Source organism: Tachypleus tridentatus, chromosome 1, assembly GCF_004210375.1.
Source record: "Tachypleus tridentatus isolate NWPU-2018 chromosome 1, ASM421037v1, whole genome shotgun sequence".
NCBI classification, from domain to species: Eukaryota; Metazoa; Arthropoda; class Merostomata; order Xiphosura; family Limulidae; genus Tachypleus; species Tachypleus tridentatus.
In genome coordinates this window covers 60,899,132-60,914,383 of record NC_134825.1, presented here as the reverse complement: position 1 = coordinate 60,914,383, position 15,252 = coordinate 60,899,132, and the positions used below count along the sequence as shown (strand labels likewise).

The following is a 15,252-nucleotide window of genomic DNA, read 5'->3' as shown; positions in this document are numbered from 1 at the left end:
TGGCCAAAATGAACATAAAGAAAAATTATGCATTTTGCATTGTTAAACTCAACCACTTATTTGAGTAGAGTTTCCAAAATTGAAAATAAGAAAAGAGAAAATAAAAATAAAAAACTTTTTTAGCATTTAATAGGGAAAATGTGAACACTATGAAATTAGCCTAAATACTAGCTGGTCAAAAGTTTAAGACCATACTGAAACAAAGCATTAATTGGTAAACATGTAACAAAATTTAGTCATTTGTGTTCAAGCATTAGTGTTGTCAACATCTCCCACTGACATCTCCTGTGTTACATTGGGTAAAAACATGGCAAAAGCTGAAACGTTGACAAATTTTGAACGTAGCAGAGTTGTCAAGCTGCAAAAGCAAGGTCTTTCTCATCGTGTCATCGCTAGTGAGATTGGTAAAACTGCTGTTGCAAATTTTGTAAAAGACCATGAGAAATATGGAATGAGAATTTCAAGTGGTCAGCCCAAGAAAATTTTGCCAGTATTAAGCAGGAGGATTCGATGGGTTGTCCAGCAAGACACCAGCTGATCATCGAACCAGATTAAGGCCCTTACAAATGCAGAATGCAGCTCAAGAACAATAACACAGCATCTACGAGAGAAAGGCTTTAAAAACCATAAACGTCTTCAAAGACCACGCCTCCTTCCACACCATGAAACAGCTTAGTTAAACTTTGCTGAGAAGCACCAAACATGGGACGTAGAAACATGGACGAATGTTTTGTTCTCTGATGAAGAAAAATTTAACCTGGATGGTCCAGATGGCTTCCAACATTACTGGCACGATAAGGATATCCCACCAGAGACATTTTCTGCACGACACAGTGGAAAAGGTTCCATCATGATCTGGGGTGCTTTTTCCTTCCATGAAACAATGGAGCTTCAGGTTATACAGGAGCATCAAACAGCAGCTGGCTACACTAGCATGTTGGAAAAAGCATCCTTATTGACTGAAGGCCCTCGCTTGTGTGGAAATTACTGGATCTTTCAGCAGTACAATGCTGCAATTCACAATGCCTGCAGGAAAAAGGACTTTTGCATGGCAAATAACATGATTTTTTTGGACTATCCAGAGTGTTAGCCTGAACTGCACCCCATTGAAAATGTTTGGGGGTGGATGGCAAGAGAAGTCTGTAGAAATAGACATCAATTCTAAATAGTGCATGATTTTCATGAAGCCATCTTTACCACTTGGAATAACATTCCAGCCAGCCTTCTGCAAACGCTTATATCGACCACGCCAAAGTGAATGTTTGAAGTTATTTGCAATGACGGCCGTGCAACTCACTACTGAGACATCTTGTTGAGCATTTCCTACCCTGTTTAGGACTTCTTTTTGGTATGGTCTTAAACTTTTGGCCAGCTAGTGTTTTGGCTAATTTCATTGTGTTCACATTTTCCCTATTAAATGCTAAAAAGTTGTTTCCCCCCCCCTTTTCTTATTTTCATCTTTCGTAGCTCTACTCAAATGAGTGGTTGAGTCTAACAATGCAAAATGCATATTTTTTTCTTTATGTTCATTGGCCTTAAGATTTTGGCCAGTAGTGTATGTGTTGTAGCATGTATTTTAAACTATTTACTTTACATAGTTTTTTTTAACATCAATGGGTCTAAAACTTAACACATATGAGCATCCACAATGTTCCTAAATGTTTTATTTGGTATTCAAAAAGTCATATATGTAAACCAACAGCTTGAACATCTGATTTTTTTCAGAAGTAATATTATTATTTTTATATGATGCAGAAATAATTCAAAAAAATCTTTCAATGAGATAATCTGAACTGAAATATATGTAAAAACTCTCACAGTTTATAATTACAATGAATTTGAAACAAACTGAAAAAAACATCAAGAAAAGGAAAACAATGTTTTCAAAAAATAGTTTCACTAATTTAGATAATACAGTGATACCAATACAGTAGAATTACACTAAAATATATTAATTTTTCACATAACTATAATTTTATACATGGGAAGCCCACCTGAAAGATTATGAAACTTACAGGTATGTTTTAACAATCAGAAGCTTGTGGCTTAAATACATTATGTAATATAATTAGAAATATATAAAGTTACAGATACTAAGAACTTGCATCATCACAGCTGGTTCATAAAATAATTTCTTTATAACTTGTGGAATTTATTGGTTAATAACTGTCTTGATAGAGAATTATCTTTTAGGCAAACCAGTATGTGTCAAAGTTAGTTCAACACTAAAATCAGTCAACTAGCATAGATATGTATGTATTACTCTAAGAACAGCTTTAATGATTCAATATGCTTGTTACATTAATTAATGTGCAGCACAGAAAGCTTCATATTATCCTATATGTAATGGTGCCAAGTCTACACTGTAAATTTTAAAATGAAAATGGAAAAAGGAAATACTAAGTTTAGATTTTTTGGTTTATTTTGAATTTTATGCAAAGCTTCATAAAGGCTATCTGTGCTAGCCTTCCCTCATTTGGCAGTGAAAAACTAGAGTAAAGGCAGCTAGTCATCGCCACCCACCACCAACTCTTGGGCTACTCTTTTACAAACAAATAGTGGGATTAACAATCACATTATAATGCCCCTACAGCTGAAACGGCAAGCATGCTTTGTGGGTTGTAGATTTGAACTCATGACGTTCAGATTGCGAGTCGAGTGGCCTGACCACTTGGTCATGCTGTGCTTGAAATATTAAAACATATTTAGTAATATTTTCTTTTCTTTTTATTTTTTTTTACAAGCTATGGCTTCAACAGTAAGAAAGAATACATTTTTAAATGAGTACAACATTTTGATCACACATGCAATCATTCTCAAGAATACAGTGATTGAAACATTGTACATGTTTAAAAGAATATTTTTCCTTGTAGTAAAAGTTAGAATTATGAAAAAAAAAAACATATTATCAGTAAGTAAACCTAAAGAAACTATTTGATACAATGATAAAATGGTTTCAACCTCAAAGTTAGATGCAAACTAGAGGAAGGGTGGGAATTATACAACTGTTTCTGCTTATAGAATTAGTAACTATGTATTTGTAACTTTTTTTGAAGAATGTTATGTAAACAATAAAATATAAGTTACAATTCAGGTCCTGATGTGATTTAAGATATTTAATAAAATTAAATTATGTAAGTTTAGACAATTATTGCAAAATTCTGTAAAAAAAAATTTGTAAAATATTATTTAGTGTGGCAAATGAATAATATAGAAGTGTGATTTTTGGTATATACTGATAGTTCTTCATATATTTCAGATATAAAGTGAAATGAAAAGTTGGTAAATCAATGAAGGGCTTTCATAAGCCAATGAGATTCAGCAGGTTATAAAAAACTTGCAATGTAAGAAAAAACATTCAAACAATGTTGCTATACAGAACTGAAAGTTCAGCATGATCAATTTTAGTTCAATAGACACAGAATGATAATTCAAGGTTGCATATATTAATCTAATGATACCACAAAACAAGTATACAACTAAGTTTAAATACTTCACTGCACAACATGCTAAAACACATGAAATATGAAGTGTAGTAATCATAAAGAATAAGCCTACTTTGCATTTACAGTGTTGGATATAAAAGAATGTTCAGTCATAGTTAACATTTAAGTATATTTTGTGACTTAATAGTTAATAATTACTTTGTTTTTAACTTAATTTGTTAAAAGATAATTACATTAAAAGCAACAGATATGACAAGTTTTGCTACAAAACTCTGTACGAGTTATTCATTGCATATATAGTTTAATTGTTGTACACCAGGTGTTTGTAATGTTGTTGTCATCTTACTTGAAGATTTTAATTTTTTATCCTTGTGTGTCAACTGTTACTAGAGGTAAAATTATTCTACATTTTCTATTAAATATGTGCATATACAAGGAGCAAATTAAGGTAGTAAATGTGAAATTAGACTGTATGTTTGTCAGTTTAATCAAAACAGGGAATATTTAAAGTGAGTTTCACAGCTTGTATTGTTATAACAGAGATAGAAGTGAATAATTTGTCTTTTAAGAAGGAAGTTCTAAAATAACTGAACCCATTTTTGCTGACTTTTATGAAAAAGATAATTATTTAAAACTCTTAATGCAATAGTGTAACAAATTTGTGTATATACATGACTTGTTTTAAATATATATATTAAAACAAGTGGATTGTATGCTGTCCATTTACTGTTGAAACTTAATTACCAACAGCTCACTGATACCTACTGTAAAGAATCTTATGGCATTTTCAAAATATCTGACACTGGCAAGCTAATCAAGATTATAAAGTGGTAAATGACAGTATAAAAAGATGTGAATGACAGTGGATAAAAACCAATATAACCACAACTATAGTGGTGTCAAAAATAATGTAGAGATTAAAATCATGCTATAAAACAATGTTGGCTCATTTCAATAAATGGATAGAGAGAGATGAACATCTTGGGCTATAAGATAGTAATTTATGAAAGTTTGTTAGCAAAAAGAACTAGAGAGAAAAGAGCATAAATGGAGAAGAAGAAGAAAAGGAGAGAGAGAAAGGAAAAACTGGAAATAGAGAGAGAATAAGAGCAAAAACCGAAATTACTGAGACCATCCAACAGGAAGAGGAAGGACTCAAGAATGATAATGGTGTCCAGCCCAGCCAACCTAAGTTGCCAAAATTTGATGAACAAAGACAACATGGATGATATTCTGGAGAAGTATGACAGACTCATCCACAGTCAGAACAGGGACAAATGCAACTAGGCAGTCTGTTTCAGCCCACTTCTTCAGACCACATAGAAGACTAGGTATTGTTTGCAAGTAGGTAAAATGTTTGCATATAAACTAATATTATTAATAACTATTTGTGATAACCATTATTAAAAATTGTATTATTATTTGTATATTAAATATATTTGTATCCAGAAAGAAAATTATGTGCATCAATCTTGTTGGCAAATCTCATAATTTTGATATATATTAACAGTTAATTAATTTCTAAATTACAATCAAAATTTCAAGTTATTTGAACTCATAACACATGATGTATGTATTATAATAAATCAGAGACTTGTCTAAGATAAATTATATACAACATTTTGAATCATTTTAGTCACATAAATAAATTTGATAAATATCAATATTCAATTAACATTAAAATGTTTGGCTATTTGAAATAATATGTTAACATAAACATAATAAACTGGAGACTCATCTAGGATAAATTATAATACATAACAAGAGATACAAGATTTTTAAAACCTCAATATAAAACTATATAATCTTATTTTACATGTAGTAAAATTGGCAATAAGGTGCTAAAAATGAGGAACCTATGCTTATTAATTAAAATGTACTTAAAAACTTAGGATATATTATATAAAGTAATTTAAAAATTGGAGTTTCACACTACATACATGTATGAATGTTGAAAAGGTAAAATCAGGGTTTACTTTAAAGCATTACAGTTTTTAAGTTTACTCTTCCGTGATGTATTTCAAAAGTGCCTGTAACTTATAACCTTTAAAATATACCACAGAAGAGTAAGCTTAAAAACTGTAATGCTGTAAAGTAAACCCTGTAAATATCACTGTCAACATTTATACATGTATGTAGTAAGAAACTCCAATTCAGAAATTACTTCTTTGTATAACATATCCCAAGTTTTTAAATAGATTTTAATGTGTTTTGAGCATTTATTCCTAATTACATTTCTATGTAACAGTTTTTGACATGTTTTTGCTTTTAATCCATGTTTGCTAATAATTCCATTTTACATATAAATGGCAGTGTACTTACTAACAAACATGGAGTAAAAGCAAAATTATGTCAAAAACTGTTACCTAAAAATAGAATTAGGAATAAATGCCCAAAACACAGATCTCATTTCTGTGTGCCTAAACATTTAGAGACAGGGTTAAATCAGTACAGATACAATAACTTTCATGTCTAAACCAAGCATCATATATCCCATAAAACAACTTGCATCAGTTTTCTCACTTGAAGAATTGCCCTTCACATGAAAAGAAATCTGTATTTTCTTTAGTGACTTTTTTACCCTTTAAATGTTGATTTGAATTTTTTAAGAAGCTTATTTTGAGAATTAAGTTTAAAAAGTTATACTGCATTATTCAAAATATTATTTGTTTCAAGATAGCCTATAATCAGATTTTGACATTAAAAGATTGGCCACCTTCCCTATTAAAAATTCTCAGTTACATTTTTCAAAACGTAGTTGACCTAAACATGGTAACTGAAAATAAAAAAATATCTTTTTTTATCTTCTTTTAATGATCATTACTTCCAGTATTTTTGCTTAATTTGTTCAAAAATACTAAACTATGGCACAAACTATCTCACAGTTTATTTCAAATTCAGTTGTAGTTTTGCAGATGTTTTGACGTTATACAAATGTGAATCCTACAGTGATGTCACTTTATGATTCAAAATTTGTACATTTTTTTGTGTTTATGAGGGAAGATAACCAATACTATATGACAAGTAATTCCATCAGCTAAACAAAATGATTTTGCATATATGACCTGAAAGACATGACTAAATGGTTATTCATAAATAATTTTGCATACAAGTATTTTATGAGTGTGACAAATTAAAGTTATTAATGGCACGAATGTTGACAGTTAACTACCATCATTAGACGTTAAAAAAATCACTTTTAAGTTCTTACAGTTTCTAATAATGAGCTCTTCATACTTTTAACTACAAGACTTAAGTGGGAAAATATGGTTATTTTAAAACTAATTAACGACCAGGCCATATTTTATCTACATGTTTAACATCAATTAGTGAGGAACATTAACCTTTAATCATAAAGAAATGTTAGACTTTCAGTGAAACTACTGCTGTTTTATGAGTCACACTGTATACACGTCAACAAATAATTTAAGTCGATTAAAATTAATTAAAAGGATTGTCGTAGCTTTTGACTAAACAATATTCGCTTTATACAGTGGTATTTTACTTATGATTGATTCATCTTGAGTAAAATAAATTATAAACAACCAAGTAAAAATCACAATTGACCAGCTAGTAAATATTTTATATTCAAATCTTTCCACATTAGTAACCATTTAATCAGTGGAGGCACCAGGATATTTTCGTTGGGGGGAGGTAAACTGAGGTAAATACCAAGGTACATTTCAGAAAGGTGTGCTATTTTGAACTGCAGTTTTCATTGGAAACTCATACTCTGATTAATAATTCATTATTACAAATTAGAAATAATCTGTTTATGAAAATATGCATATATGTAAGAGAGGTAGCTCACCTAAATTCCACCCAAGGTAATACATAATAATAAAGAAAATCAAGATTAGCTTAGATTGAACATTTAATATACCATTAAGAGTAAAGCTACAAATCAAAAGAAATACAACATAAAGACATAATTTACATAACAGAAACGAATTATCCCATGTGAAGTTAATACACTCTGAGGAAAAGTAAGGCCACTATCAGGCTAACTATCTTTCATCATGTTGTGTGTATAGTCAATATCACTTCAAAACAATGCACCTGTTCTGGTAATTGGCAGAAAATGTTGGATGGCTGATACACAATGCAAAGTGATCTCACAGAGAACACAACACCGGCTAAATGCTTCATAGTTTTGACCTACACACAATACACTTATACATGCATGCTATGTTTTACTTTTCAATAAAAGATAAATGAAATTAATGGGTAAATACCTGTGAAACCTTTGGTTTATCATGTAAAATCCCTGATGATCTTTTGTAACTTGAAATCAACGTGGTTGTCTAATCTTCGTCAAAACTCAAGATAGAATGGCATTACACAGGGAGCGGCAATACATCGCATGAGTTTCAGTACATTCAGTACGTTGCTATGGGACGCATGACACATACTTCCGTCTTAATGAAGACGTTGAGTACTACCAATCTATGTCTCTTTGATGTTAATTGTTAAGCAACAACGACAATTGCGTTTTCCATATTTTATGAATATATGCAGGTAACAATATTGGGGGGCTGAGGGGGCTTGACTCATTTTTTGGGGGGATCAAGCCACCCAAAGCCCCCACTTGGTTCCGCCACTGCATTTAATTTTGTTTTCAAGTCTTCTGACAATCAGCGAAATCAACCATGTCCATGAACGCCTCTGATACGGATGGAAAGGTAATAAACGTTACTTCAATAAGATATAAATTCCTAGATTAAATTAGAATGTATTATTTGTCTCCATAACTCTTTCAAATAAGTAACTAAAAAGCTCACACCATGAAACTAGTCAGTATGCGATTTCTTTTTGCAAGTTCTATTGTACAATTTCAGACATCCATAAGCTCTTAACACGCATTGACACACTCGATACACTAACATGTTGCCCTATATCAGCATTTTTTTCAGTAAAAACTGTAATTTCGTTTGTCATTTTCTCTTACTACGTAACAAATTCCTTTCTTATATAACAATGAATGATTCTGAGGAAACGCACATATTGCGGTTAAAGAAACTACTGAAACGTTTTATCAACTTTTGTTTTAGGTTTAAAGACTATAAAATCCGTTTCCAATACTTAACCTTTTGAATATAACTCCTACATACGCAGATATTTTGGTCTTTAAAACTTCTCGATAACGTTATAACACTGATCTGTAAATTCTTATTTTGAGCCTTTTTTAAAAGTTGTGTCGGTAGCAGAACAAAATCTACATAACGGACGGGCGCAAAATTATTTTTAAAAAATACCATTTAATTCCATTAACTCTTAATTAACAGACACTTAACTTACATATTTTAACATAACTGAATTGATGTGTTTATTTTGGAACAATACCGAGGTCAGGAGCCATTCAACAGGTTTACTTTTCTTCACTAAAAGCCAACTAATTTTTCGTAAATGCATCTCAGATGTCACCACTATGAAATAGGTATGTATACAGTTTATATAATTATAACCCTGGATCACTCAACATGCAGTTACTTTTTTACCCCACGTGACAATTTATCTATAAACATATGTACAATACACATGTCCGAAGAGACACGTATTTAGTTTTTAATATGTCATATCTGCAGAGTCCTTACCTGAATTAATACGTTGTTCAGAAAACATTTCCTATGAACATTAAGGTAGAAAAGTTTACGAAAACATTTTAGATAGGAACAAATTAAAATAACTTAATTACAGCGTATCATGTGGTGGCACGTGATACATTTTCTGTTGTGATGATTTTTACATTTAATGTTTATCAACAAAAATATTTATTATTTTTTACACTTTTGTGTTATAAGTTTAAGGAAATGCTTGAATTTGTTTATGTTATAAAGCATAACGTTAAAACTTTCGGTAATTTCGTAAGTAGGACTTAAACAGAACTTTTATATTTTTGTGGGGCTGTCACATAGGCAAACTTGGCAACGAAGTTTTTAAGATATTTTTATGCCTTGTGAGAAACTTAAGTCGTTTGAAGTCAAGACAGAAAATAAAAGCCAGATAGCTGTGAAACCATAAACAAATTTGTGAAATATAAATTTATTTTTTCACTTATTTCTCCCATGTTGTCGATGTTCAATTTATTCTTCGTTATAACAGTTCTTAAACTACATTTTACGAACAATTCATCTGTCGGTCGTCAGTGTACATGAATTCCACAAGTTTATTGCGAAAGAGGGTTCGAGGCTGCTGAGCTTTTCAGCTAAATTTAACACACTGAATTGTTCCTTACTTATCAGAGCTGCGAAATGCAAAATTAATGCGTTTCAATAAAAATCATATATTTGTGTCAATATTACCAGTTACTTAAATAATATTCCAGGAAAAAAAACAAGCAAAATGGTGTTAGTAGCTGATCGATTTATTATCTAGTAATAATTGCTACTAACAACTGAATGTAGTGCCTAGATATCAACAAATATAAAATGTATTCGCATGGTAACGTCAATGTACATAACATCACTTTAAACGTCTTGTGTCTTACTGACGAGTTTATATTATTAATTGCACAAGACATTCTAAGACATTCACTGAGAATTCTTTAGCTGGTTTCGAATCATATTATTTCAGTCACTGAATTTTTATACTTACTTCAGTGCTTATTATAAACTTTTATTTTAACTCTTCAAATTTTTATAAATAATGAATAATAACTGAAATTATCTTACAAGATCGTTATAATGTATTATCATAGTAGTTATATTTAATGTTTAGCTTATAATATAAGGCTTAACAAATTATAAAAATTGTATTCATGGCAAATGAGACGATCACGTGATCTTGGTTAATCAGAAAACCTACAAATGGTTTTGATCAACGAGAGTAATCAGAGAGCTTGGAATGTTTCTGTGTCAACTTACAAGTACAATGATTTTTTATATTTCAAAGGAAATAAAAATACTTTATTAAACAGTAAAAAAATCTTGCGAATAGTTTGTAACTGACAACAATAATTTAAACTTAATTACGTTCGCTTCGTTTACGCCAAATTGCCAATATTTATCTTTCCAAATACAATTTGAACATGGAAAACAAAAAATTACAGAGAGTAATTTTCAAAAACATTCAAATGACCTCTGAAAATCTGGACCTCACCATCTCCTGGAAACAAAGTGTATTGTGGAATTTAAACATTACGTTTAATTTTATCTTTTAATTTATTTACGTATAAAATTTGGTGCAACAGATTTTATTTAAATTTATATTTGTCAATCTTTTTTTTTTAATAGCTGTCTATTTTCATTAGAGGAGAATTGTTCAAGGCATGTGTTTTACAGGAATACGTACACATTCTACTAAAAACCGATTAAGGTGGAACTGAACCTTAAGAGTGCCCCCAGCACTTTAAAATTCACATTTCGTCTTAAAATCGTCACTGACCTGTAATACGTGATTAACAATGAAAGTCTAAGAGAGACAGTCTATCCGTTACCCTGGATGGTGGGTAATTTGAGGTTGCTACCTTTCCTATAACCAGTAGTTCAAAACTAGGGTCAACAGCAGTTTAGTTCAAGAAGCTTTGCCATAAATACGAGATACAAATATATACAAATCCTTTACAGGGAAAAAGAATATACGGCTGACATTCACGTGACACATTTATGGTTCGCGATCAAGAGTATTAGAAGCAATTTGGTTGTTATCTAACCAAAATAGTCCATCTATACTTTGTTGTGGATGACGTAAACATGTAAGCATCAAAAACTTAGAGGACGCTATGCGTTGTCATAACCATTTCTCCTGTAATTCCACTAAATTAGGCATCAGAAGGCACCTAACACTAAAACAAAACGAGTAATCCATCTGATCGCAACAAGAGACAATCACACCATCTTTAAACAATTAATTATCAACAGCCAACTACGAGCTAATAATCCAAGGACAAACACCTAATCTGTTCTATGAACAAAAATCGATTGGAGAACTTATAAAACAAAACAAATTTTTAACAAAAGCTGTACCTTAGTTAACAAGTGTTCCTCGTAAAAATAAAATGAAAAACTAACTTGAGAAAAAAACCCAAAATGGAATCCTCAACAGCCGCGTCACTTGGCAGGATTAGAATAAATTAATCTAAAAGATCTCCCCCCCTTTTAGTAACTATAGTTTTGTGCGTCAGTAATATTAAGAGTGGGGCGCGTATACCGATTTAATTTTATTACTAAACAGTAGCTCTACCAACCTACCCTGAAATTCTTTTAGGGCAGGATTATTAAAGTAAATTAATATATGAGCCCTCGAATGTGGTCAAATACATCAATCGAAAGAGTTTGACGTCCTGAGCCTAAAACCGCAATTAGATTTCGAATCACGTCAAGATATGATGTAGCTATATGATAAAAAATTATACTTGATAAAACACACCACCATAAATTCAGAGCCATTCTGAGTCACTATGCTGCAGCTAAAAATAGTACAAGCTAGTTAGACTGTGACTTTCGCCATTCTTGTGTTACTGGTCATAACATCCTGTGGTAAGACGCCCAAAATATCACAAAATTACACATAATTGTTGTCAGTTTTAATTTTATTCGATAGTGGTTTTCCTCAGTTTCATTTCAAAATAATAAATTAGTTTGTCGCTAGGCGAATACAGCATAATCATCTGACACTATTCACTCCTGCGTGATTGACGTGATGTACTGGACTTGTTCTGAGCACGAGTTTCTTATGACATCCCATCAGTAGTAAACTTATGCACTTAATGCTGGATACTGGTCTGGTTTACTGAGTTGTTAATCTGAGGGTCCATGGTTTGCATCCTCATGCTCCTTATTTCAGGTCAAGGATACGTCATAATAATGTCAGTCAAATTCTAATATTCGAGGAAAATTTCCAAAAGTTGGCGTAGATACTGTTAACAAGCTACCTATCTTTTGGTCTATCAGCTCACAATTAGGGACGCCTAGCGCAGACAGCCCTTGTGTAGCTATCTACACTCAAATTAGCTCATTATTACGTCTGTCATATCGCAGACGGCCTGAGGAACTTTACTATTAACAAAGGCATCATCGACATTGGATACGATAGATATTCACATATGTTCTTCTTGGCTTCCACTCATGGTTTCTCATCATTCCAAAACAAACAAACAAATTAAGCAATTGCAAATGAGCGACACCTACTAATATTACTCAGCTCCAAGCTATTTTCAATAATCCTTCAAATTCCAATAATAGAGCATGGTGATCTCTCTCTCTCTCTCTCTCTGGTGTTTGGGTATATATATTTGTATACCCAGGAGGGTCAGGTACACTAGACCTCTTCCTCCTTCCATTACTTTGTTGGAGTGGCCTGATTAATATATTTCGAGTAAATACTGAATGGCTGGAATAATATGACAACTTTAGCCTGGTCCTTTTCAGGGCAATGTCCATTTATATTGTTCTTTCATATATATATTTTTTATTTTTAATAAGTCTAGAACGTAGGTAGCTTGTTTTAATTTAGCTCTATTTAATTATTACTATTATTATTTTAAATGATTTTATCTTAATGATCTGATGTACAAATTTAACAGAGAGAGGTGTTTAGGTCTCTCTTCATCATATATGCAATATCTGTCTAGTTCGCATAACAAGTCATTTTTCGCTAATTTTTATCAAAATATTTTATTGTACTATGTAGAAGTCTATCTGGTATTGTTTGTGTATTTAAGTAGTTGTGCATGAACTTTGAGGAAGTGGTTTTAGGTACTCTGTATGCTGATGTAATTATTGTATTCTGTAATGTTTGGAGTTTGGTATTGGAGCATGGTAATCTAATTTGTTGTTGTTTTATTTGAATTTCGCGCAAAGCTACAAGAGGGGTATCTGCACTATCCGTTCCTAACTTAGCAGTCAACTCTTGGGCTACTTTTTACCAAAGAATAGAGGGATTGACCTATAAGTATAACGCCCCCACGGTGTAACGGGGATTCGAACCTGCGCCCCTCAGATTACGATTCAAGCGTTTTTTCTTAACCACCTAGCCATGCCGGGCCTAGTGATTTAGCATATGTTAGAGCTACTAAACTTCTGCGCGTTTCCAAAATTTGGAACTACGTGTCTGTGTGTGTTTCTTATAGCAAAGCCACATTGGGCTATCTGCTGAGCCCACCGAGGGGAATCGATCCCCTAATTTTAGCGTTGTAAATCCGGAGATATACCGCTGTAGTAGCGGGGGCGGAACTACGTGTCACATTTTAAATATGAACCCATAAAACATTTCAATTATTAAACCTCTAAAATTATGGTATGTTTCCTGCATCAACATATGTATAATATGCTATTTCTTAATACAGCACTATTGTTTTCATTGTTCACAGAGAAACAACGAAAACGTTTTAAGTGTTCCGAATATAAAAACAAAAACAAATCATTATTAATGGCAAGGAAATCAAAATTACTTTTTCTTAATAGATTATGTAAAACCTAGTTGTATTACTTGAATAGTATGCCATATGGCTGGTCAATTACTGCATGACTGCAGTAGTAAGACAACAAAATGGACACCATCAGGAATAATATTCGACATGTTAGGTGGATCTCTGGTGATTTCTTGTTAACCCTTTACTGCGCAATTCTCACATGAAAGCGTGCAAATGATAATTTTTACTGAAATCGATATCAGGCAGTATCATCATAATGGTACTATGTTTACTAAGCCACACCATCAGTGTGCCAGGAATCTTTTTATTACGTCAAGGATGGTCTGTTTGATTTAACCTTTCACACATGCCGTTAGCCACATGTGCTTCGAACTTGAACATAATAATGAGAGCACTTTGTCGGTCCAAAAGCACTTGTTTCATCACAGCATGAGGCAAAAAGAGATAAAAGCATTATTATATTTACTGAATTCGTTTTTAATTAGACATTCATCACATATCAATGGTTTGTATTTCTTATGAGACAACTTATGCGTATCATACCAAAGTTGTTTTTTTTCACGACAGCATGTTAAACTTCAAGAACGTATTTGAAATTTGATCTTACGTTCTCTCTCACTCACTCACTCTCACACACACACACACACTCACAGGGGATAAAGGCAATAAATGTTTATACCGATGGTTGGTCTGGGAATTATGTAGACAACTGCATGGTTCTCAAGTTTATGAGCCCAAACTGTAATATTATTCGTGTAAAAAGTGACTCGTCCGCTTTCTATACTGATATCAAAGCAAATCTTGCGAAAAAACAACAAATATTCAAAACGGTGTTATATAATCGCCTCCACAAGACACATTAAGAGATACCGCCAGAGCACGTGACTACTGTTATTACAGATACGCTGATCACTACAGCGGCAGGTCTGACGTCAAGTATACATTTATAAACTATTTACGAGAATGAAATCGGGCATATGAACATTTTTACACAATGGAGTGATCAAAATTACAACTCTAGAAATGGCGGAAACGTGACTGGTGTGTTGTTTTTAAACACGCTTTGTGAAGTACATGTTGCTGCAATGTTAAGTATAACATTAATACTAAACAGCAAACGTAATGAGACACGCATAATACTAGTAAGTCTGGGGTAAGATAATAAATAAAGAACTTAAAATAACAAAACCTTAAGTTTATATTTTGAATTGTGTGAAAACAGTACATGTTCTGGGAATATTTCATATGAGCACAGCTAAAGATAAACGTTAACGATTTGTTTAGAAGTAAACACAAAGCTACACGATGGGCTAGCTGTGCTCTGCCCACCACGTGTATCGAAACCCGGTTTTTAGCCTGTGACACTGGGGTAAATGGAAAATCCAAAAGTTTCATGTTCTTGTGTCATGCATATTCTTTGATGGATTGTTTAGA

General features: G+C 32.2%; 1 protein-coding gene across 3 annotated transcripts in view; it reads right to left on the bottom strand.

Moving 5' to 3' along the window:
• Positions 1 to 15,252, bottom strand: part of LOC143249777 (DISP complex protein LRCH3-like) — an 86,305-nt gene that overhangs the window by 45,865 nt on the left and 25,188 nt on the right. The gene's annotated exons all lie outside the window — the stretch shown is intronic.